Source organism: Vulpes lagopus, chromosome 20, assembly GCF_018345385.1.
Source record: "Vulpes lagopus strain Blue_001 chromosome 20, ASM1834538v1, whole genome shotgun sequence".
Classification (NCBI taxonomy): Eukaryota; Metazoa; Chordata; class Mammalia; order Carnivora; family Canidae; genus Vulpes; species Vulpes lagopus.
In genome coordinates, this window is record NC_054843.1 from 2747415 (window position 1) to 2773515 (window position 26101).

General features: G+C 49.8%; 1 protein-coding gene across 4 annotated transcripts in view; it reads right to left on the reverse strand.

The window, feature by feature from the left end:
- PKNOX1 (PBX/knotted 1 homeobox 1) overlaps nucleotides 1–20991 on the reverse strand; it is a 63583-nt gene extending 42592 nt beyond the window's left edge. Inside the window, exon 1 of one of the 4 annotated variants that reach the window (XM_041735159.1) lies at nucleotides 20847–20991. The gene's annotated coding sequence lies outside the window, so the exon portion shown is untranslated. Of the gene's footprint in view, nucleotides 1–12359; nucleotides 15361–20846 lie in introns of those variants that run through there. The other 3 variants (XM_041735158.1, XM_041735153.1, XM_041735155.1) reach the window with 3 other exon arrangements.
- Nucleotides 20992–26101: the final 5110 nt, after the last annotated feature.

Genomic DNA, 26101 nt, shown 5'->3' on the forward strand with positions numbered 1-26101 from the left:
TACTAATGGACATCAAAAGAAAGCTGGGGTAGCCATCCTTAGACAAACTAGACTTTATTTTTTTTTAAGATTCTATTTATTTATTCATGGGAGACACAGAGAGAGAGAGAGAGGGAGAGAGGCAGAGACACAGGCAGAGGGAGAAGCAGGCTCCATGCAGGGAGCCCAATGTGGGACTCGATCCCAGGTCTCCAGGATCAGGCCCTGGGCTGAAGGCGGCGCTAAACGACTGAGCCACCTGGCCTGCCCTAAACCAGAGATTGTAATAAGAGACGAAGAAGGACACCATATCATAATAAAAGGATCTACCAACAAGAAGACCTAACAGTGTATATATTTTGCCTCTAACTTGGGAGCAGCCAATTATATAAACCAAGCAATAAAAAATTTAGGGGTGCCTGGGAGCCTCAGTGGTTGAGCATCTGCCTTCAGCTCAGGGCATGACCCAAGGATCCTAGGATCAAGTCCTGCATCGGGTTCCCTGCAGGGAACCTGCTTCTCCCTCTGCCTGTGTCTCTGCCTCTCTCTGCGTGTCTCTCTAAAATGAATAAATTTATTTTAGCCTTGAAAAAATTGTAAAAACACATTGGTAATAATAATAAGGGGACTTCAGTACCACACTCACAGCAATTGACAGATAATCTAAGCAGAAGACCAACAAGGAAACAAGGGCTTTGAATGACACACTGAACCAGGTGGACTTCACAGATATATTCAGAGCATTTCATCCTAAAGCAACAGAATACACACCCTTGAGTGCACATGGAACATTTTTCAAAATAGATTATATATCAGGTCTCAATATCAGGTCTCAGAACACATTATATATCAGCTCTCAATATTTTTCAGAATAGATTATATATCAGGTCTCAATCAAGTCTTTCAGTACCAAAAGATTGGGATGATTCCCTGCATATTTTCAGACCACGATGCTTTAAAACTTGAACTCAATCACAAGAGGAAATTTGGAAGGAACACAAATACATGGAGACTAAAGAGCATCCTATTAAAGAATAAATGGGTCAACCAGGAAATTAAAGAGGAATTTTATACATCTATGGAAACAAATGAAAATGAAAACATAAATGTTCAAAACCCTGGGATGCAGCAAAGGTGGTACTAACAGGGAAGTATACAGCAATACAAGCCTTTCTCAAGAAAAAAGAAAAGCCTCAACTATACAACCTAACCCTACACCTAACGGAGGCAGAGAACAGCAAATAACGGAGGCAGATTTCTCCTAAATCCAGCAGGAGAAGAGAAATAATAAAGATTAGTACAGAAATCAATGAACTAGATACCAAAAAACAACAGCAGAATAGATCAGCTAGTAACTGGTTCTCTGAAAGAATTAATTAGATTGATAAACCCTTAGCTAGACTTATCAAAAAGAAAAGAGAAAGGACTCAAATAGGTAAAATTATGAATGAAAAAGGAGAGATCACAACCAACACTGAAGAAACACAATGATAAGAACATAGTATAAACAACTATATGCAAACAATTTAGACTAATCTGGAAGAAATGGTTGCATTCCTAGAGATGTATAAACTACCAAAACTGAAACAGGAAGAAATATAAAACCTGAGCAGACCCATAACCAGCCAGGAAATTGAAGCAGTCATCAAAAATCTCCCAACAAACAGGAGTCTAGAGTCAGATGACTTTTCAGGGGAACTCTACCAAACATTTTAAAGAATTAATACCTATTCTTCTGAAGATGTCTCAAAAAATAGAAATGGAAGGAAAACTTCCAAAGTCATTCTATGAGGCCAGCATTACCTTGATCCCAAAACTAGACAAAGACCCCACCAGAAACAAAAAATTACAGACCACTATCCCTGATGAACATGGATACCAAAATTCTCACCAATAGGATCCAACAGTATATTAAAAGGATTATTCACCACAACCAAGTGGGATTTATTCCTGGGCTGCAAGGGTGGTTCAACAGCCACAAATCAATCAATGTGATACACTGCACTAATAAAGGGCAAGAACCATTCGATCCTGTCAACAGATGAAGAAAAAATATTTGACAAAGCACAGTGTCCTTTCTTCATTAAAATTCTTCACAGTGTAGGGAAAGAGGGAACCATCTTGAAATCATAAAAACCATCTATGAAGGGATCCCTGGGTGGCGCAGCGGTTTGGCGCCTGCCTTTGGCCCAGGGCGCGATCCTGGAGACCCGGGATCGAATCCCACGTCGGGCTCCCGGTGCATGGAGCCTGCTTCTCCCTCTGCCTGTGTCTCTGCCTCTCTCTGTGTGTGTGTGTGTGTGACTATCATAAATAAATAAAAATTTAAAAAAACAAAAAACAAAAACCATCTATGAAAAGCCCACAGCAAATATCATTCTCAATGGGGAAAAACAGAAATTTTCCAAGGTCAGGAACACAACAGGGATGTTCACTCTCACCACTGATGTTCAAAATAGTACTAGAAGTCCTAAGCTCAGCAATCAGACAACAAAAAGAAATAAAAGACATCTAAATGGGCCAAGAAGTCAAACTCTCACTCTTTGCAGATGACATGATATTCTATGTTGAGTAATCAAAAGACTCCACCTAAAAATTGCTAGAACTCATACAGGAATTCAACAAAGTGATAGGACACAAAATCAATGCCCAGAAACCAGTTGCATTTCTATACACTAACAGTGAGACAGAAGAAAGAGAAATTAAGGAATTGACCCCATTTACAACTGCACCAAAAACCCTAAGATACCTAGGAATAAACCTAACCAAAGAGGTAAAGGAAAGATCTGTACTCTGAAAGTTATAAAACACTTATGAAAGAAATCGAAGAGGACACAAAGAGATAGGAAAACATCGCATGCTTATGCACTGGAAGGATAAATATTGTTAGAATGTCTATGCTACCCAGAGCGATCTATACATTCGATGCAATCTCTATCAAAATACCACTAACATTTTTCACAGAGCTGCAACAAATAATCCTAAGATTTGTATGGAACCAAAAAGACCCCAAAGAGCCAAAGGAATGTTGAAAAACAAAACCAGGGCAGCCGGGGTGGCTCAGCAGTTTAGCACTGCCTTCAGCCTGGGGCATGATCCTGGAGACCCGGGATAGAGTCCCACGTCGGGCTCCCTGCATGGGGCCTGTTTCTCCCTCTGCCAGAGTCTCTGCCCCACTCCGTCTCTCTCATGAGTAAATAAATAAAGTCTTAAAAAAAAAAAACAAACAGAAAAACAAAACCAAACCTGATGGCATCACAATGTCTGACTTGAAGCTGTGGTCATCAAGACAGTATGGTCCTGGCACATAAATAGACACATAGATTAATGGAACAGAATAGAGAACCTAGGAATGGATCCTCAACTCTATGGTCAACTCATCTTTGACAAAGCAAGAAAGAACATCCACTGGAAAAAAGACAGTGTCTTCAACAAACGGTGTTGGAAAAACTGGACAGCCATATGCAGAATGAAACTGGAAACTTATTTTGTGTAAGAAACTTTTTCTTACACAAAATAAACTCAAAATGGGTTAAAGACCTAAATGTGAGACAGGAAACCATGAAAATCCTAGAACACAGGCCACAACCTCTGTGACCTCAGCTACAGCAACTTCTTGCTAGACATGGCTTCCAAGGCAAGGGAAACAAAGCCAGAACGAACTACGGGGACTTCATCAAGATAATAAGCCTTGGCACAGCTAAGGACACAGTTGACAAGGCCAAGACAACCTACAGAATGGGAGAAGAGATTTGCAAATGTCTTAGCAGATAAAGGCTAGTACGCAAAAATCTATAAAGAACTTTATCAAACCCAACACCCAAAAAACAAATAATCCAGTCAAGAGATGGACAGAAGACATGAATAGACATTTCTCCAAAGAAGACATACGCGTGGCCGCATGGCCAACAGACCCGTGGAGAAATGCTTAACATCACTTGGCATCAGGGAAATACACATCAAACCACAATGAGAGGGACGCCCGGTGGCTGACTGGTTGAGCGCCTGCCTTCGGCCCAGGAGTCCCGGGATCGAGTCCCGCGGGCTCCCTGCATGGAGCCTGCTCCTCCCTCTGCCTGGGTCTCTGCCTCTCTCTGTGTCTCATGAATAAATAAATAAATAATCTTTAAAAAGAGAGAGAGAGAGAGAGAGAAGCAGGAACCACCAGGATGTGCCCACTACAAGAGCTGTAAGAGGCGAGGCAGGGGCTGCCAACCTCGAGAAGCACCTTTGTTTTGAGGAGCGAGGGCTGCAGTGTGTGGGGATGTGGTCACAATACCCAGAACTTACTTGACATGCGCAACAGGCACACACACAGCCAAAGACACCGTGGCCAGACCAACAACTGCTGAATCCAGGAGGTAGGGAGGTAGGGGATCTCCCTTCTACTCTTAACCTTTAGGTCTCAAAACGTCCATCGTAAATATTGGAGGAAAGTCAGAATTTTATCTCAAAACCAGGGATTTGCAGTCCTTCTCTCCATCAAAACTTCAAGGTCTGACATAATTAGTACAACCATTGTAAATGGAAAATTTGACATCTGTGCCCAAAGCTTTGAAAACATGTGCTCCCTCTACAATAGGATATCAGGCAGGGAATTCTTTAAAGGGGGTGGGGGGTGGGAAACTCCCTCTGCTGAGTAAAAACAGGGGCAGAGCAGGAAGGGGCCAGAACATTCGCGCAGACAGGACAGCACAGAACCGCAGGAAGGAGCCACCAGGTGGCGCCATTGACCCAAGAGGCCCAAAGGCGCCGTGAGCCCACAGGCAGCACCGTCCCCTGCAGGGGCCACCCACCTGCCACTGTGCTGCCCCTCACCTGCGGAGCCCCCTCCACATCCCGCTGCCCGGCACAGCGCTCCACCACCCCTAGGTACTGACGCGGCTCCCCGCACCACTTCCTGGGCTCAGGAGGAGGCTGCCAGCGAGCCAGGCCCAAGCCTCGATCTGGCCGCCCAAGGGGAAGCCACCATCCACTGGGGGCTACACGACAGGCACCCGCCCCAAGGATGGGCAGGCAGCAAGCTCGTCTGTAGCAAAACCTGCTTTGTGGGCAGCCCGGGTGGCTCAGCGGTTTAGCACCGCCTTCGACCCCGGGCCTGATCCTGGAGACCCGGGATCGAGTCCCATGTCGGGCTCCCCGCAGGGAGCCTGCTTCTCCTCTGCCTGTGGTTCTGCCTCTCTCTGTGTGTCTCTCATGAATAAATAAAATAAAATAATAAAATAAAATAAAATAAATAAAATAAAATGCCTGCTTTGTTAAGCAGTATGTAAAAACCAAGGCTAACATGAGATTTAGAAAATCAATCAGTTCTTATCTCTTCTCACCATTACACAGAAAAATAAATTCCTCTTATGTTCAAACTTACACAACACTGTCTTCACTTAACATTACACAGAGCTCTAAAATGCAACTCAAAGAACTGCCAATCCGATGTGCTTACAATATCATGCTGTCAAAGGGTTCGATGTAGTTTTTATCTATCTCTTTTAAAAGTTAAATCCAATAAAAAAAAAAAAAACACCATTTTTTAAAAAGATTTTATTATTTACTTATGTGACAGAGAGAGAGAGACAAAGATAGTGACAGAGATAGTTAGAGAGAGCATGAGCAGAGAGGGGAGAGAGAAGCAGGGTCCCCGCTGAGCAGGGAGCCCGACACAGGGCTCGATCCCAGGACCCCGGGATCATGACCTGAGCTGAAGGCAGACACTTCATGACTGAGCCACCCAGGCACTCTGAAAAGGGGACACATCATTTACTGAAGTTGTTACTTTGGTGCCCTTTAAGAGTTCTAGCTGGACTAGTACAGATGAAAAAGACACAATTTTCCAATCTCCATGTACAGAAATATTAAAACTCACTAGAATTAAAGAAACACAAAATTTTAAATAATAATCCTTTTTCATCTAGCAATTATTACATTTAAATAAGAGTCCCACACTTCCCTAGCAAAGATGAAGTGACACCTGGAATCCTGAAGGAGTCCTGGGACTCAGGAACCATGTAACTGGTCTGGAGAGCAATCTGACCATAAGCACATTTAGCCAAAAACCAGGTCACAGTCTTCTCAAAATCAAACTAAGAATATAGTGTTAGTGTTGTGACCTTAAAGGTGGACAAAAATACAAAACATGGTCCAAATCCGATAGGCAGGCATTTTACCGTTTTTCATGCATTCCTGTCCAGGTGGATGGGAAGAGTAAGTCTAGTTTTTCAGAAAAGGAGAGATATAAACGGATTGGTTGAATTCCACCAAGTGGTGAAGTGTTTTGTGCTCTGACCAGGTGGACGAATCAGGGAAGACACTGCATGTGGGGTGGAGGGTGGGCCTGTCTTCTCTTGTCACCCCAGCCACAGCCCCCTAGCTGAGGTGGCGTTCCCACAAGGGAGCTCCTGCTGGTCTGAGAGGATTCAATGATGGCTTTGGGCAGGGGGGTTGGGTTGTTCAGCCCTGTGAAGATTTAGATTTTAATATTTTTATGTTAAGCTTCAGAATAAAACATGTATTTGACCTTTATTTAAAGTATTTGTAGTATTTAAGAAAATTTGGCAAATTAATCTCACATTTTAGCCTTGACTCTTCATTTAAAGTATGTAATAGGGAACCTGGGTGGCTCAGTGGGTTCAGCATCCTACCCTTAGTTTTGGCTCAGGTCATGACCCCAGGGTCATGGGACTGAGCCCTGCATCGGCTCCCTGCTCAATGGGAAGCCTGTTTCTCCCTCTCCCTTTGCCTGTTGCTCTCCCTGCTTGCTCTTTCTGTCAAATAAATAAAATCCTTAAAAAACTTTTTGTTAAATAACCTTTTTTTGATGCTCAAAAGCCTCAAAGGCCAAAAAACTCACAGAAGAAAAGCTAGATGCTAACAATGTATTTTAGCCACCTTAAGAAAAAGTGGAAACAGAACCTACATGTCATCCGCAGAGGAATGGTGAAATCAACTATAGTCACCTGTCATCAATCATTAACAGGATGGTCACATCCAAGAGCCGCCTGGAAAGGGCTCCCAGCAACCTGTGCAGTGGAAAGGGGGGGGCATACATTTGCTGTGCATTCATTCAGTCGGCATATTTAGGGACAGTCTTCTCTGGTTCTAAATGCTGGGGATGGAGCAGAAACAAAAACAAGGTTCCTGCTGTCAAGACACAATTTTTTTTTAACAATGTCAAAAAGGTATTTACGGATTAATCTAGGGAGAGGAGTCATCTCTCTAGGACCAGGTGACCCCATCTAAGAACATGGGGCCCCCTCCCACGTCCCTTATGAAGTTGGGTGGTCTCTGTGGAGGTCTTCTGTATTCTTGGCTACATTTATTCCTAAGTATCTTGTGGCTTTTCTCACTACTGTCAAAAGTATACCATTGTTCTTATATGCTTTCTGGTGGGCTGCCGGATAAGAAATGCCCCCAGTTTGTGCGCACGAACCTCGTACCTGCCAACTTTGCTTGGCCTGCCTCTCCTTCTGGTAGTTAATGGAGAGACCAGTTCTTGGCACATGCAGTCCCAATCAAGATTCCTGTTGTTTTTGAGAAACTCAAGAGGCCTATTCTAAAAATGCATATGGGAGAATAAAGGTCCATGAATAGCCAAATCCCTCTTGAAAGGTTTAAGAAACACCAACTTCCAAAACCTCCTACAGAGCCACAGTAACAACCAAACGTGGGTAATGGCACAGGAACAAATAAACAGGCCAATGGAATAGAAGAAATAAGACCTGAGATTTGCCAAGGCTTGAAGTAGTAACAAAAATGCACAAAACTTTGCAATTTTGATGCTTTTACAAAAATCTCAGGGGATCCCTGGGTGGTGCAGCGGTTTAGCACCTGTCTTTGGCCCAGGGCGCGATCCTGGTGACCCGGGATCGAATCCCACATCGGGCTCCTGGTGCATGGAGCCTGCTTCTCCCTCTGCCTGTGTCTCTGCCTCTCTCTCTCTCTCTCTCTCTCTGTGTGTGTGACTATCATAAAAAAATATATATATATATATATGTATATATATATATATATATTCATGTATCCCCTAATGCACTGACTTCGCATTGAGATGCAGGGTCTTTGTCCCCAGCTCTTAAATCTGGGTTAACCTTAGTGACTCACTCAGAACAAGAAGGCAGTGGAAATGATTTGAGAAAAGTCCTCCCGAAGTACTCCAGCCCTCAGCCATCAAGCCATTGCCAGCCTGAGTCTTCCTAGCTCAGGACCCAAACACTGTGGGGCAGAGACAGGCCGTTTCCACTGTAGCCCTTTCTCAAATTCCTGATCCACACAGCCACAAGCATAATGAAATGGTTGCTTTCTGGAGTGATCGGGTTCACACTAGTGGTTAATCAGAACACTCTGGTAGATCATTTATAACAGGGTCCTCAGATGTGAAATCCCCTTGTGAGGTCAGTCTGGCTCTGAAGTCCTGCTGTGTCTTTGACACATTATCTCTGAGAATACGATAACCCTGGTTCTAACAGAACCGTAGAACTCGCAGGCAAATCAGTACAGTATCTGGTAACCTGTGCAACTTTGATGCCTACAATGTTAAGTTCATGAATCCAATCTATGAATTATGGTGTCATTCCGAATGGGAAACACTGAGCGTGGAGGAAGGCGCAGATCCAGGGGCACACAGGAATGCCTTTCAATCCCAGCCAGGATGTAATGCTTGATGCTGCCCACATGCGTAACTGCTCTGCAAACATTAACGAGAGTCAAAAGAGAGTGACGGTCTGGTGCTTAGGTGTAGAAGTGGCACCTCCCACAGTCATGATTTGGAAGTCAGGCATCTCCAAAATACCATAAGACGAATTACTGAAAAGGAAAGAACTCCTTCCTCGTGCCTCATCAACACATACAAAAAATATCCGATGTAGCAAAAAGTATATGGTAGCAAGTGAAGGATTCTTGACACTACTCGTGAGCATATAAGGGTTAAAATGTTGGGCAACAAAGACTCTAATTGCAACTGTGAAGATTATTTTCCAGAATTTCACTTTGGAGAAAAGTCATCTAGCTTTGATTCAACAAGTTTACTGAAACAATCACTGAGGAGGGGGTGAAGGACCCCCCCCCCCCCAAGTCTCCATTTCCTGACCTCCCAGCAATGCTTCCAGATGTTTCTCCCATGGCCACTCTTCCCAACCCCCACCACACCCCAACCTTCCAAAGTCCATCCTCCCCACTGCAGCCCCAGTGATGGGGTTCCTTAAGGATTGCTTCTTTGGTTTTTTTTTTAAGATTTATTTTTATTTATTTATGATAGACATAGAGAGAGAGAGAGAGAGAGAGAGAGAGAGAGAGAGAGAGGCAGAGACACAGGCAGAGGGAGAAGCAGGCTCCATGCCGGGAGCCCGACGCGGGACTCGATCCCAGGACTCCAGGATTGTGCACTGGGCCAAAGGCAGGCGTGAAACCGCTGAGCCACCCAGGCATCCCCAGGCTTGCTTCTTTACCTTGAGCTATCAACTCTCAGAGTAATGTGCCGGTTCCCCAGCATCCTCCAATAGTGACCAGTGAGGCTCTTTTTAGTACATTATGATCTCATGGGCTTGAACATTTAAAAAGTAAGTACAGTTTTATATAAATGTATATATTTTTTGATGTTCCAAATTATCCCATCTTTGGCCAATGCAAGCCCCTTTAGTTACCTCCTAGAGCCTTTATTAAAAAAAAAAAAAAAAGATTTATTTATTCATGAGAAACAGACAGAGAGAGGGGTAGAGACACAGGCAGAGGGAGAAACAGGCTCCATGCAGGGAGCCCAACATGGACTCGACTCCCGGGTCTCCAGGATCAGGCCCTGGGCCGAAGGCGGCGCCAAACCGCCGAGCCACCCGGGCTGCCCATCCTAGAGCCTTTAATACGCCCTATTTCTCGATAGCTTTCTTGCTTTCAGGTAAAACATGCTACTCCAGGCTCATTTTGATCATTTTCTACACCAAACTCTGACTTCCCCATCCATTCACAGGGCCCTGATTCCTTTCAGTGGGAAATGATATGTAGAGACCACAATCTAGATGCCATGGGTGCTCACTGCTACTGCTTGGTCACTGTTTCTAGGCTTTTCAGAGGACACAGGAAATGTTTTCTCATTAAAAATTTTTCAAAAAAAAATTTTTTTTTTCAAAACAGATTAACACTATTGTCTACAATTCAAATTTGGAATTACAGGGTATGTACCTAACTACTTTGACTTCATACTTGTGTATCTTTTCTTTACCCTGAAAACCTTGACCATGTAACATAATGACAAATAAATTTTTATCAAGTTGATGGTTGCTACAATTTATACAAAGTTTAATCGAACTCACACAATGGCTCCTAGTGTCTTTTTATTTATTTTTTAAAACATTTTATTTATTTACATGACAGAGAAAAAGCAAGCAGGGGGGAGTGCCAGGCAAAGGGAGAGGGAGAAGCAGGCTCCTTGCTGAGCAGGGCACCCAAGGCAGGGCTCAATCGCAGGATCCTGGGATCATGACCTGAGCTGAAGGCAGATGCTTCACTGACTAAGCGACCCACATGCCCCTCTAGTGTCTTTTTAAACAGATAAATCTTTAACTTCTCAATTTCATCTAAAGCTGGTCTGTAGGAGGAAGTTTTCCACCTCCAAGGTCAATTCTGGTCACTTACACCATCCACAACTCTGCAGAAGTGTTGCCAACAAATTGTACATGGTATATTATTTATAAATCTTCAGATATGCAGTTAGATCGCCTCTGTAAATATTATGGTCTCATTTCTTCTTAATCAGATTTGCAAAAAGCAAAAATAGATCTGTGTCTATTTTCTTTGATTTATTTTATTTTCCTGGCTTCTTGAGTTGAAAGTTGAATGCATTTACTTCTCTTGTTTTCTAATGCATTTCGGTTATACATTTTCTTTCTCCTGAGAACTGTTCTTGCCTGATCCCATGCTTGTGGTATGTAGCCCATTCACTTATACTGTCTGAAAATAGTTTTCAATCTCCTCTTTGATCCAAGAGATATAATGAAGGGGGTCCTAACATTTTCAGGGAGTTATTCTTGGCTATCCTTTCACTCTTAAGTTCATAACTAGGGTACATTATGGTCTGAGAATCTGGCCCACGGGACTTACTTTTTGAAACTTGGGGTTTTTCTCTGTGGCCTATATGTGGTCAGTTTTGTTCCATGTTCCATGTAAATGAAGAGAATCCACATTTTAATGTTTGTTGGGTACAAATTCCTGTACATATCTATTGGCTACATTATATTTTTTTTTAAGATTTATTTATTCATGAGAGACAAAGAGAGGCAGAGACATGGGCAGAGGGAGAAGCAGGCCCCTTGCAGGGAGTCTGATGCAGGACTTGATCCCAGGACTCTGGGATCATGACCTAAGCCAAAGGCAGATTGCTCAACCACTGAGCCACCCAGGCATCCCCCCTATTGGCCGCATTATTTGGATCCTTTGTATCAGTGGCTCTCAACTGGGGGTCATTTGGCTCCCCAGGGACATCTGGCAACGTCCAGAACCATTTCTGGCTATCACAATCAGGGAGATGGGTAGCTACTGGTATCTAGTGAGTAGAGACCAGGGATGTTGTTAAATAACCTACAGAGCACAGGGTGGCTCCCTAATAAAGAATGGTCTGGCCCCAAATGTCAACAGTCAGGTTAAGAACTCCCCTTCCATATCTTTTCTCCTTTTTGGTCTACTTGGTTTGCAGCTAGCAAAGAGTCACATGAGAGTCCTCCCCTTTACACACAGAACCATCACCCTCTACTTTGGAAAGTTTTACTGTTACATTAGTTTATAGTTATTGGCCATACCTTTGAGTAATATGACGTATTCCCCTAGAGCTTTGTAAATTGAATCTAGTTGTGTCCGGTTTAACGTTTCTAAACCTGCTTTCTTTTGGATAAGACTGATATATAGTGTCCCATCCCTTAGTCTCCCACTTCCCTGTGTTCTAGATGTATCACTTACATATAGCATTTAACTAGATTTCACTTTTCTCCTAAGTCTGGAATTCTCATCACCTGGGAGATTTAAACCTTTTTATATTAATTGTAGTTACTGATACCTTTGTGGTTATTCATGCCATCTACTATTAGTTGTTTGGCTTTATTTATTTTTTTTAAACATTTTTTTTTAATCTTTATTTATTTATGATAGTCACAGAGAGAGAGAGAGAGGCAGAGACACAGGCAGAGGGAGAAGCAGGCTCCATGCACCGGGAGCCCGATGTGGGATTCGATCCCGGGTCTCCAGGATCGCGCCCTGGGCCAAAGGCAGGCGCCAAACCGCTGCGCCACCCAGGGATCCCTTGTTTGGCTTTAATACACCAAGTAAACCTCCTTGTTTTCTTCTCCTTTTCTAAGTTTTTGTTTTCAAGTAATCTCTACACCCAAAGTGGGGCTTGAACTTACTTCCCAAGATGGAAGTTCATCTTACACGTCACACGTTCCACCGGCTGAGCCAGCCAGGCACCCCTCTTCGTTCTTCTTAACACACTTTTGTTGAAATGAAGTTCTTTTGTGATCACTTCCCTCTGGTACTTTGGGAATCCCACAGCCCCCCTTCAGTCTTCTACCGCCGGCTCTCAAACCACCCAAAATCAACACTAACCCCAGCTTCCCAAGCCATGGCTCTAACAGTCCTCGCTGCACCAACAAAACATACACTTACGTTCTCTGTACTTCCACCCGTGAATTTGTCCTCTAGCAGAAGGGGCTGGGACATTGTGTCCTTAACAAGCTCAGTGCTGGTTGTGCATACAGAACAGTCTGGGAGGGCAAACACATCTAGGATCATTTTGGAACATTTTTAACCCCTTAAAATGAATTTCAGGGCACTTAAAGGTTAAACTTTATCGTCTGTGGGTTTCTCTTAGCTGTAATGCTTCATTCCCAATTAATGCCATGTAACCTGTATTATACCATAATGTACACATCCACACATTTAATATTCTATATACTCCTAGTACAGTAGTGTGATGCCTCCTTTTAATGAGGAGCCACATCAAACACAGCAAAGCATATTACATTAACTATTCTGAACATCTAATTAGTCTCACTAGTCTAGACAGGTTTCAGATAATTTAACTGACACCCTATCAAGAATATAACTAAAAAGAAAAAAATATTTAAATGTTTTATTTGCACTATACTCGTCACTTTCAGTATTATTTATTACATTAAAAAACATTAGAAAAACATTCTTTTAAGCTTGAAGGCAGGGATACTGGGAATGTTCCATAATGTTTTCCACTCCTTGCAAATTCAATTAACTAAATTATCCACTTGGAAGTCAATTCATATAAAATATTTTAAAAAAAACAAGGAAAATAACAGACAAAATGATAATTTTTTTAAAAACTTAAAACCGTTAAAGGTTATATTCTTAGGATATACTGGACTGACATTAAAATTGAAACAGATAAACAAACATTTAAATCCACAACAGGTATAGCGCATCCTCAGGCAAGTTAACTTGACATTATCCTGACAGGTTAAAAACATCCGGGAGAAGACAGCTGTCATAAAGGAGCTGAAGATTGTTAGTCCCCTTTTTCTTCCTTTTAACAAAGGAAATGCTGAAACAGATTCGAAAGCAAGCAAACAAAAAGGTCGGGGCGGGGGGGGGGGGGGGATTCTAGAAAGAACAACCAAAGAACAGCGAGGGCGCCCCAGCCCAGCCCCACACCCCAGGCAGGGCCCACCTGCCCTCAATCCCTGCACCCAGCACACACTCAATCCCTGAGCCCGGCCCACACAGGGGGCACTACCCACAGGAGAGGCTCCTGACCAAGGAACCCCTCCACCCCCGCTTTCCCAGCAGCATCTGGGGTCCCAGAACAACTGCTTCTGGGCGAGGTGGTGGAACCCAGGAGAAACTTCAATCCTATGTACTGACTTCATCAGTGAAGCAAGGTTTCCCAGTGCTCAGATGCCAACAACAGAGAAAAACAATTGAGCACAGAAGCAACAGGAACTAGTCACTAAAGCAGACTTCTAGATTTAGCTTCCAGCATGTAGTCACATGGAAGCCTTCACGATTCTAATTCTGGTTTAGGAGCTATTTACACAGCCGTGTTTTTACACAGATGATATCACAGACCAGCCCCAGCAGGGGACAGTCCACCAAGGGAAACTATCCTACTTCTTCCCTTTTGTTATTCCGTCTATCCCCAACAGAGTTATGCAATTTTATCCATTTAGATCCAGAGCAACTTCCACGTTTCAGTTCAGAACTGAGTGGCGGTCAGCAAACTTTTTCTGTAAAGGGCCAGATTTTAGGTAAACTTTAGGCTTTGTGGGCCACATACTATCTTCATCATGTAGTCTTCTTTCCTTCTTTTATGACCCTTTGAAATGTATAATGCATGGCCCCAGGGCCACACAAGAACAGCCCACAGTGGGACTCTGTCCCTGCCAACCCCTGGCCTAGAGTATAGCTGTCCAAAAGAGACATGTGATACTTTAAAAATTGAACTATACTATTTTTAACCCATCTAAAATCTGCTAACTCAGTTTTGGTGACATGGAGTCATTTGCATTTTTCAGTGACTCTACACACATGCCTGATGCAGGAGCAGCCCCATCCGTCCCTAGCTGCCAGACTTAGCAAGGGGTTTATTTTCCCACGGGGCCACTTCACAGCTGCTCTCAAAAGCTGCTTTAACTAAGGAGCATGATCAATTCCACCGATCAAGAAATGCAAGAAATTCTAGGGGAATTTCAGGTTTATTGTCTCTAGAAGAGCCGGTTATGTAGCCAGCACAGGACTGCCAACCATAGCATTCAAACTAAGCTTTTTTATTTTTTTTAAGATTTTATTTATTTACTCATGAGACACAGAGAGAGAGGCAGAGACACAGGCAGAGGGAGAAGCAGGCTCCTCACAGGGACCCCAATGTGGGGACTCAATCCCAGGATCCCGGGGTCATGCCCTGAACCAAAGGCAGGTGCTCAACCGCTGAGCCACCCAGGCATCCGTAAGCCTTTTTATTAATAAAGCTAAGAAAGCTGTCGAGGAATCCAAGAAAGCTGTCAAAATTCTTATTTAAAAAGAGATCTTTTCGCAGATACCTTTCAGGAAACTGTCACTGTGGTTCAAGGATTTTCCCTTTTGCGTGTGGGAAGTCATCAGTGTCTGCAGCTCAGCAGCACAGGCCACCCGTCCGCTGCCTTCCATTCCGGCTTCACAGCCCTCTTCCCTGGGAGGTGTTCAGTCCACAACTCATATTGAGGGAAACACTCATCAAGAAATTATTTTTCAAACAAGGTTTGGGGAGGTACCTGTTGAAGTTTAATATTCAAATAAAGGGGCACCTGGGTGGTTTCGTCGGCTTAGCATCTGCCTTTGGCTCAGGTCATGATCCCAGGGTCCTGGGTTCGAGCCCCACATTGGGCTTCTGCTCACCAGGGAGTCTGCTTCTCCCTCTCCCTTTGCCTGCCACTCTGCCTACTTGTACTCTCTCTCCATCAAATAAATAAAATCTTTAATAATAATAATATTCAAATAAAATCAGATATTAAATCCTGTTAAAACAAACCGGGATCCCTGGGTGGCGCAGTGGTTTGGCGCCTGCCTTTGGCCCAGGGCGCGATCCTGGAGACCCGGGATCGAATCCCACGTCAGGCTCCCGGTGCATGGAGCCTGCTTCTCCCTCCGCCTATGTCTCTGCCTCTCTCTCTCTCTGTGACTATCATAAATAAAAAAAATAAAAAAAATAAAAATTAAAAAAAAAAAAAAAAAACCTTCTGCCTGTGTCTCTGCCTCTCTCTCTGCCTCTCATGAATAAATAAAATCTTTTAAAATTAATTAATTAAAAACAATTTTTAAACCATTTCCAAGCCAAAGGTCCCCACATCCATTAAAGTCACAGAAAAGTTCCAATAACAAAGGTGTTTTAATGGTATTAGAATCTGTTTTAGTGGGACGCCTCAGGGGCTCAGCGGTGTCGAGCATCTGCCTACGGCTCAGGGCGTGATCCCAGGGTCCCAGGATCGAGTCTCACATCAGGCTCCCTGCAAGGAGCCTGCTTCTCTCTCTGCCTGTGTCTCTGACTCTTTCTCCGTGTCTCTCATGAATAAATAAAGTCTCTAAAAACAAAAGAATCTGTTTTAGTAATTTTTAAGTTTTATTTATTCACTTGAGAAAGAGAGAAAGAGAAAACAAGCAGGGAGAATGGCAGAGGGAGAAGAAGCAGACTCTTCCCCCTCCCCACCCCCCAGCAGGGATCCTGAGTCGCTGATCCAGGACCCCAGGACCCCAGGATCATGACCTGAGCTGAAGGCAGACACTCAACCTGAGCCAACAACGTGCCCGTTTTGGCAAATTCGGAGCTGGATGGTCTCAGGAGACCGCTGGGAGAATTTAAAATTACACCACACCTTTGGCTTTTCCGACTGTGACTATCATCGGCGTCATTAAAAACTGACACTCAAAACCTTCATGAGGGACTTGTTATCAAGAGTTAACGAGTACTTTATGAAAAATCAGAAAGCCGACTCTTCAAAGCAAGGGCCCTTTCACAGGGACAGTCCTTCCTCCCGGGGCGCTGTGCGCTCCTAGAAATGGACCCAGGAGCACCGTCCTTCCTACCCACATCCCCTGTGATCTCACCAGCACCAAGCTTGGCAGGCCAGAGAATAATGGGAAGAACAGAGAAGGTATCAAAACTTAAATGCTCAAAAGGCTGTGCAACATCAGACCTGGCCACAAAGCAGGAAACAAACAACAGAATCACAAAGTTATGTGGAGATCTTAGATACATTTTTTAAAAGAGAAACATGTGGGTTATATAAGTATATGGAAACGTACAGAACAATGCCCACTACAAATACGATACAAAATAACAATATGTAAACACAGATGCGCATCCCATTAAACTCAGGTTGCACATACTACATTTTGGGAAATGCCGTTTCAGATCAGTTCTCAACCAAGGGTGACATTTGGCAACATGTGAAGACATTTTGGTTGTCACAGCTGGAAGTAAGGCTCCCGTTGGCATCTGCTACGGCCCACAACGCCCAGGACGGCCTCCACACCACAGAAGCATCTGGCCCCACGTGTCAGGAGTTCCATAGTTGAGAACCCCTGCCCTACAGGGCCACAGAAGTGTTTGCACTGACGCTGCAAGAAATTCTGCTAAAGTGCATTCTTGGGGGTGGGGGGAAGGACACACACACACACACACACACACACAACTTAAAAGAACGCAGAGCTAAAATTCACGTACTGCGAGCTCGCCAAGCTCTCCAGAAGCTTTATTTTCCCAAGTCTGCTCAGACCTTCCGGCTGGAACCTGCCCCACAGTACCTACCCACCCACACCGGCCCCTGGGGCGGCCCAACCTCCGCTGGGAAGGGCGCTGTGCGGGAGGCAGGAGCTGCCCACCCAGGCCAGGCAGGGGACGAGCAGCACCCAGCCGGTGGGTCAGGGGGCGTCAGCGCCTGGGAGGCAGGCGGAGGGAGAGTCAGCTGGTCTCCCCGGGGTGCACACGCCTGAGAAACAGGAAGAGGATGAGCGGTGGTGCTGGGCCCCAGCTGCGGGGAGGGGACCTTGCGCCGGGGAGCGTGCAGAGCGTGTGCAGAGCGTGTGCAGAGCGTGTGCAGAGCGGCAGGCAGCAGGGGAGAGTCCAACCCAACCGGGAAGGCCCAGACTCCTGCCGGGCTGCCGACCCTTCTGTGGGCTCCGGGATCCCACTAGATTCCTATTTTCCTTACTGCTGTGTAACCCTCAACCCCGGGACTGGCAGCCAGCCCGCTCCCCTGCCACCTCGAGACCTGACACAGCCGCTTATCACTGTGTACGCATCACTCAGGGACGGCAAAGAGAAAGGCGTTTGCGGGTTTGCGGCCCACCGGCTGCACTGGGCTAGGGGCTGCACGAAGTTACACCCGCCTTCTGGGTGGTGGGGAGCTCCCCCACGCAGGAGCACCCACAAGCCACACTGAGCGGCGTACCCTATGGGGAGAGGAGGCAGGACCTGGCCGCTCATCTGTCAGGACCTGTGTGCTATCACTTAAAGGAAAACTCAGGACAAGAAAATGAATCTAAGGGGCGCCTGGGTGGCTCAGGGCGTGACCCCAGGGTCCTGGGATCGAGTCCCGCATCGGGCTCCCTCCGTCTCTGCCTCTCTGTGTCTCTCATGAATGAATAAATAAAAGTAAAAAAAAAAAAATTCTACTCACAGACTCTCAGTCTTGTAACCTGGTAGGTCAGTTTTCAAGACTTTGAAACACTGTAGAACCTTTCCCCTAAGGAATCCTAGAGAGTTCAGAAGCTGCTCTACCCCCACCCCCACCCCCGGCACCCTCAGAACCACAGTGCTTCCAAGTCACCGGTTTCAAACTACCCCGTCAGCACGTTTGCTGTGATGTCACACAGGCTTGTATGAACCGACTTTCCAGAAACAGTAACTAACGTGGTGGGGCTGACACCCCAAAACAAGGGGCGGCTGATGGTATGGCAGGTGTAGCCTCATGGGACAGGCCCTGCAGCCAGGCCTCTACCAAATTAAGGCTTCCCGGCTCTTAAATGTTGATTCTAACAATTCCCAGACTGAACGTTTTTGACACTATTATCTCCACTGTCCAAGACAAAACAGCAACTGATCCTGGTGGCGGCATGAGGTGGCACCCCCCCCCCCACGCCCGCGACCATGGCTGCTGCAGCTCTCCCCTCACCCCTGCTGACCCCGGGATGCTAAGCTGTGAGCTGCGTCCTCTGCACTTTTATTCCCTCACCCCTTTGGCCACCAGGACAGCCATGGAGGAAGGAAACACAAGGGCACATACATATCCCCACAAATGGGTGATGGGAGGGCACTGATGTCCGCTGCACACGTTCTGACCCTGGGCTTCGCGCACCTGGATGAGAAACCACATCACGTCTTTGTCTGCAACGACCTGGCGCTGAAATCCAGCACCCACCCAATCACAGAAGAAGACGTGAAATCCTGGGAGTCTCAGCAGTGCCTGTGACTTTGCCCCCAACGGAAACTACAGAGATTTCCACAAAGCACTAGAGCTGCCACAGACACCTCCAACTATCAGTTTTGCTGGTCACTGCTCCACAAGGAACCGCTGAAGCCGGGACTTCACCTGCCGTAAGTGACCTAACAGAGGGCGCCTGAGCATCCTGGGCATAGATCTGCTTCGGTATTTTGGTGACTGTATTTCAACACTATATAAGGCCGCTCTCCTCCACCCTATTTTCCCTACAGTGTTTCTGGGAGGAGCCCAGAGGCCGGGGGAAAGCCCCAGGAGGCCCAGGCTTCTGCCTCACCCCGGGGTTTCAGCCTTTCTCCGCAACAGTTTCCAGCGCCTTAACAACTTGCAACAAAAGTGAAAGTCACAGCTAGAGCGTCGCCCTTCCCAGCACCTCCCCGGCGCCCCCCGCAGAGCCGCCCAAGCCGTGGCACGCGGACACGCGAGCGTAAACGCGTGGAAACCGGCGGGCAGAGACCCGACAAAATGTGTCTGCGCGCACGCAGCCTGCTGACACTGCGGCCTCGGCACGCCCGGCTACAGGCTTTCGAGCCACACTTCATGCACATATTTCACCGATTCTAACTCCCGCTTTTAAATCTCTTGACAGGGCAGCCCTGGGCGGGGGGGGCGGGGGGGGGCTCGGCGGTCCGGCCCAGGGCGTGACCCCGGGGTCCCGGGGGGGGGGGTCGAGTCCCACGTCGGGCTCCCCGCGTGCAGCCTGCTCCTCCCTCTGCCTCTCTCCCTGTGCTTCTCATTGATAAATAAACGCAATTAGGAAAATAAACCATCTCTGGCAAGGGAAGCGCCCGCGCCCCGCTGGGAGGGGAGCCCTGCGGTGGGGGCTGCGGAGGCCCGCGCTCCTGCCACCCGCGAGCCCACGTGGGCCTGCACGCCCTGCACGCCCAGCACCCGAGGGCACGGGGGGCTCTGGTCCACCCGCGCACGACTCCTGGGGGGCACCGCCGCGAGCGCACGGGCCCGCCTGCCCTTTCCGCCTGGACCCGCCCCTAGCACGTTTAGGGCACACGCCCCGGGGCGTTACGCAATGCACCGATCCGCCGGGTCGGAGTCCCCTCGCCAGCCCGAATTGGAAGACGCTGCACCCCGACGCCCCACGACAGCTGGGGGTGTCGTCCACCCCAAAGCGGGGGAGCACTCGCTCCCTGCGGCCGCGGAGCTCCTGCGGAAAAGCTGATTCCCACGGGCCGGCGAGCGGCGAGCCTGCGGGGCCCCGGCACGGCGGACTCAACTTTTCCTAATTCTTCCCGGGTGACTCACGATGCCCCAGCAGGATGCGGGCGCCGGCGAGCGGCCGCCCCTGCCCCGCACCTCCCGGCGCCCGCGCCCGCGCCCGCGCCCGCCCCCCGCGCGCTGCGCCGATTCCAGGAACCCGGGGCGCCCGCCCCCAGGGGGGTCCGAGCCGCCCCGCCCCCTGCAGGCCCCGCCCCTCGCAGGCCCCGCCCCCTGCAGGCCCCGCCCCGCGCGCCCCCGCCCGGCCCCGCCCCCCGCGCGCGCCCCCGCGCCCCCGCCCGCGCAGGCCCGCGCGCCGCGCTCCAAGAGGGACGGTTGGGAGCGCGCGCCTCGCAGCGGGGCCCGCGCGGCAGCGGCGGCGCCTTCCAGAAATTTCCGCGTCCCTCCGGCCACACGGAACCCCCAGCGGGGCGCGCCCCCGCGCCGGCCCGGCCGCCAGCGCCCCTCCCCGCGGCCGCGGCTCCCCTCCCCCACCCGCGCCCCCTCCCCGCCCCCTGCCCCGGGCGGCGGGTCCGGCGCGGCCCTCCCGGGCGATGGCGGCCCGCGGGGACCCGGGCGGCGGCGGCGGGGCGACGGCCGCGGCGCCTGCGGGCCGGCGTGATTGATAGGGACGGGGCGGCGGAGCGGCGGCGGCGGCGGAGCGCTTGAGTGACAGCTTACCTGGGTGCCAATCTTCATCACACTGACAAGCGGCTGCAGCAATCGGGACCCGCAGTGCCGCGCCCGCGTCCAACCGTCACGCCGACGCTGGGCCACGCGACACAGCCTCGCTCAATGGGAGGAGGGCGACGCCGACGCGCGCCGCATCAATATTCAGGCGGGGGGCGGGGCCTGCGCCGCCCGGGCCCCGCCCCGCCCCTGCGCCGCGGCGGCGCGGGGCGGGGCCGGCGCGCGGGGGCGGGGCCTGCGCGCGGGGGGCGGGGCCGGCGCCTCGGGGGCGGGAAGCGAGGCGGGGGCGGGCGGCGCCGGCCCCGCCCCCGCCTCGCGCCCGCGCCGGGCCCCGCCCCCAGGCAGGGCGCGCCGGGGAGGGCGAGGAGCGGCCCGCCTCATGACTATGCAGCAGGGGGCGGGGCCGCGGTGGGCGGAACCATCGGCCGCGGGCCGGCGGGGAGGGCGGGCCGAACCATCGGGCCGGCCGGGGCGCGACCTGGCGCAGGTGCGAGCCGGCGGGCCCCGCGCGGGCCCCTTTGTGCGCCTTCCCCCGGCGGGTGCGCACGTGCGCCCGCGGCCCCCGGGCGGGGCTGCAGCGGCCGCGCCGGGCCCCGAGCGCACCTGTCCCCGGGGCCCCAGTCGGCGGGCCGGCCGCGCCCCGCGGTGACCTCCGCGCCCTCCGGGGTTCGGTGCCCAGCTCGGGGCTGCGCGCCTCGGGCCGCTCCTGCGCCGCGCTGCAGCCGCTGTGGCTCGGCGGTTTACGGGGAGGGCTGCGGCGGGGCCTGTGCTGGGGGCGCGGCTCGGGGACCCCACGGAGTGCGGAGGCAGCGCGAAGTGCAGATGCGCGGGGCCCCCCGGGCGGCTCGGCGGCTGGGCGAGGGCCTCTGGCTCAGGTCGTGACCCCGGGGCCCTGGGACCCGGGAGGCTGCCCTGCTGATGCGCGCACAGCACCGACATCTGGGAGCCTACGTCATTTAGAGAAACGTCTCAAACACTTTTTGAAACACAGTTGCCAAAGCACAGAGGCGCGCCTGGGGTAGCCGTGGGGATGCAGTTCAGAAAAGAGACAAGGATCACCCCGGAACTGCCCGGTGCCTTCAAAGCCGCTGAGCAGAAAAGCGACGTTAGACTTCCATCCTGGTTTTGCACGACTTCGATACAGTGTGTTGGCCTGACTCCAAGAGCAGAAGTGAAGACTGTCCCTATTTTTGGTGAGCAGCTGCATGGTGAGCTTAAATGACTTTTGCCCCTAGATTTCACCTGGGGCTGTGGCCCTTTTAATTTTATTACTAAGTGGGCAGATTTGGCACTTTTATACTGAAGTCACCAATGGTGATATTTCTTGGGATCCGAGGAAGATTCATATTCTTCACAGCCGATATAGCACCGGCTCCAGCTCCCGCTAGCCAGCCTCAGAGGTCTCGTTTATCACGTGCATCGATTTTTTTTTTAAGATTTTATTTATTTAGGGGATCCCTGGGAGGCTCAGCGGTTTGGCGCCTGCCTTCGGCCCAGGGCGTGATCCTGGAGACCCTGGATCGAGTCCCACGTCGGGCTCCTGGCATGGAGCCTGCTTCTCCCTCTGCCTGTGTCTCTCATAAATAAATAAATAACCTTAAAAAAAAAAAAAGACTTTATTTATTCATGAGAGACACAGAAAGAGAGGAAGGGACCCAGGCACAGGGAGAAGCAGGCTCCCTGCGGGGACCCCCATGCAGAACTCAATCCCGGGACCCCAGGATCACACCCTGAAGGGAAGGCAGACGCTCCACCATTGAGCCACCCAGGTACTCCATCACGTGCATCGGTTTGCGTTAACAATCTCATTCATGTTGGTCTCCAAAACCACCCCCCCCCCCCCCCGCCCCACGTCACCATTTCAGCAAGAGTACTGTGAACCTCCTCTAGATGGAAAAGGTCAAATCCAGCTCATGGGTGTTTTCAAAACACCTGTCCCATGTTTCCCCAAACACATGCACGAGACCTAAAATGCCAAGTTCACTCTCTGAAGAACGCACACAGAAGACAAAACATAAGGTTACATAACGTCTACGAATCAGCTTGCTATGGAGCCTCTCAACGTAGGGCTGGTGGAACTGGGAGAGCCAGGCCTCCCGAGGGAGTTGAAGATGAGGATCCATCAAGACTGGGGATCCCTGGGTGGCGCAGCGGTTTGGCGCCTGCCTTTGGCCCAGGGCGTGTTCCTGGAGTCCCGGGATCGAATCCCACATCAGGCTCCTTGCGTGGAGCCTGCTTCTCCCTCCGCCTGTGTCTCTGCCTCTCTCTCTCTCTCTCTCTCTGGGACTATCATAAATAAATAAAAAATTAAAAAAAAAAAAAAAAAAAGACTGAACCAGACTGGAGGGGGGGCACACAAGGCTTTGGGATGTGGCTGGCCATCCTTCCCCACCCGCCTCTCCCTCAAGAGCGCGCTCTGCAGGGGTTCTGGAACCCGGAGAGAGGACCTGGGTGTGTGGGGTCACGTGACAGCCGGTACAGGTCACGAGGCCCATGAGCCCCGGGGCTCCGCTCCCCGACTCTGTGGCCTCAGTGCTCTGGTTTCCTCACTGTACCCCGTTGATCTTCGAACCTTTCTTCCTTTCACTGGGGTGGGGTGATATCTCAGGGGTGGGGGGGAGACAAAGGGCTGGGGGCGCCGCCAGCAATCACCTCCAGTTTTTGCAGCCCTGATGCTGAGCAGCAGGGCTCGCTGAGGACAAAGCCCAGCTGATAACCCGCAAACAACCCCCGGCCTGGGTGGGATGTGTGACATTCTTCAGGAAGTTTCCAATTGTCTTCATGTTAATGCCTCGCCTGAGGGAGAAGCAATCTTTAACGTGACAATGGCAAGGCCTCCCGCATCTAGGTCCTCCTTAGCAGATGACAATTCTGAAGTCCTCCCGGACTCCCAGGCATATAAATAGCCGCCCCACCCAGGCCCCTGGGGCAGCCGTTCTTCCTGCCCACGGGTCCGTCCCGGGGCTTCCATAAACCCCCCCACTCTGCACCAAAGACACCCCCGGAATCCTTTCTTGGTCGTCGGCTCCGGGCCTCACCTGTATTCCAAAACTTCACCAGTCACCACTAATGGCACAAAGGTACTTAATGCCCTGCGTGGGGGAGGGCTCCAGGTTAAGGCTGCAGGCGGTGGGGGGAGGCAGGGCTTGAGCTGGCCTTGACGGATGGCTAGGATCTGGAGGCATCAGTAAGGAAAATGAGCGAGAAAACCACTTAAAAATAAGGCCAGGTCTTGGGATCCCTGGGTGGCTCAGCGGTTTAGCACCTGCCTTCAGTTCAGGGCGTGATCCTGGAGTCCGGGGATCGAGTCCCACATGGGGCTCCCTGCATGGAGCCTGCTTCTCCCTCTGCCTGTGTCTCTGTCTCTGCCTCTCTCATGAATAAATAAATAAAATCTTAAGAAAAAAAATAAGGGCAGGTCTCTAAGCTTATTAAGGCAGCCAAGGTGGCTGATGTATAAACTGCCCCGGGTTGCATGGGTGGACAGGGGCCCCAAGGCACCAGCAGTGCTGGGCTGCAATTATGGGATGATCTTTTTTTTTTTTCTTTTTACTTTTTTACTCATGAGACATACCGAAAGAGAAGCAGAGACACAGGCAAAGGGAGAAGCAGGCACCTTGCAGGGAGCCCGATGTGGGACTCGATCCCTGATCCCAGGATCACGACCTGACCTGAAGGCAGACGCTCAACCACTGAGCCACCCAGGCATCCTGATGGGGTGATTCTTTTAAAACTATGAGTCAGGGGGCAACTGGGTGGCGGCTCAGTCACCTTTGGCTTAGGTCATGATCCCAAGGTCCTAGGCTCAAGCCCCGCATCGGGCTCCAGATCAGCGGAGAGTCTGCTCCTCTCCCTCTGCTCTTGTTCTCTCTCTCAATAAATAAGTAAATAAAACCTTAAAAGTGTATAAGTCAGATCATGTCACTGCTCAGCTCAACCCCTTGGAGGCTCCCCATCATATTCGCCGTAAAAGCCAAGTCCTTACAGTAGTAGCCAAAGGGGACCTGCAGGATTCTGTGCCCCTGGGACACTTGGGTGGCTCAGGGGTTGAGTGTCTGCCTTTGGCTCAGGGATGGAGTCCCTTCGAGCTCCCTGCAGGGAGCCTGCTTCTCCCTCTGCCCGTGTCTCTGCCTCTGTGTGTGTGTGTGTGTGTGTGTGTGTGTGTGTGTGATGAATAAATAAATTAAATCTTTAAAAAAATTCTGTGCCCCTGGGCACCCCTGACGTCATCCTCGCCCCCACACCCTTCAGCCTCCCTCCTGCTCTCCCTCACTCCAGGTGTATTGGGCCTCGGGGTGTTTGCACTGGCTGTTCCTCTGCCTGAAGCACTCTTCCCAAAGAGCTCTGCTTGGCTTCCTTCCTGAACTAGTTCTTAAGATCCTTTCTCAAAACGTCGCAAACTCGGGGCTCTCTCTCCCTAGCAGCTCACCCCACTTTCTTCTCCAGGGAACTTGCGTAGCTACATGGAACATACTGTATAGGTGGGTGACGAGGTAACTTATTGACTACGTCTACTGTTTCACCACCACCACCACCCCAGACACATGCAAACACTAGAATTTACACTTCCTAAGAGCACGAATTTCACTTCACTGATGGATGCTGAGCACCTGGACGGGTGCCTGGCAAACTAGTATTTGCCGAACGCATGAGTGAAGGTGTCTAAGACCCGGTGTGTTAGCAGTCCGTCGCTTTGTAACAAATTACCACAAACTTAGTGGCTCCAAACAACACGTATTTATCATCTCACGGCTTCTGCTCCTCGGGAATCCAGGCCTAGCTTGGCTGGGTCCTCTGCCTCAGGGTCTCACAGGTGCCAGCCAGGACTGGGGGCCTCCTTGGAAGGCTCCACTGGGCATGGATCCATCTCCAAGCTCACCTGGTTGTTGTCAGGGCTCATTTCCTGGTGGGCGGATGGTCTAAGGGTCTCAGCTCCTTGCTGGCATTTGGCAGGAGGTCACCTTCAGTTTCTTGCCACCTGGACCTCTTTATGGGGTAACCCATGACCGGGCAGCTAAGGCCAGCAAGGAACAGAGTCTGCTAGGAAGACAGAAATAACTTTTTTTTTTTAAGATTTTTTTTTCTTTTAATTCATGTGAGACCAGAGAGAGGCAGAGACACAGGCAGAGGGAGAAGCAGGCTCCATGCAGAGACCCCGACGTGGCACTCGAACCCGGGACCCCAGGATCACGCCCTGAGCCCAAGGCAGATGCTCAGCCACTGAGCCACCCGGGTGTCCCAGAAGT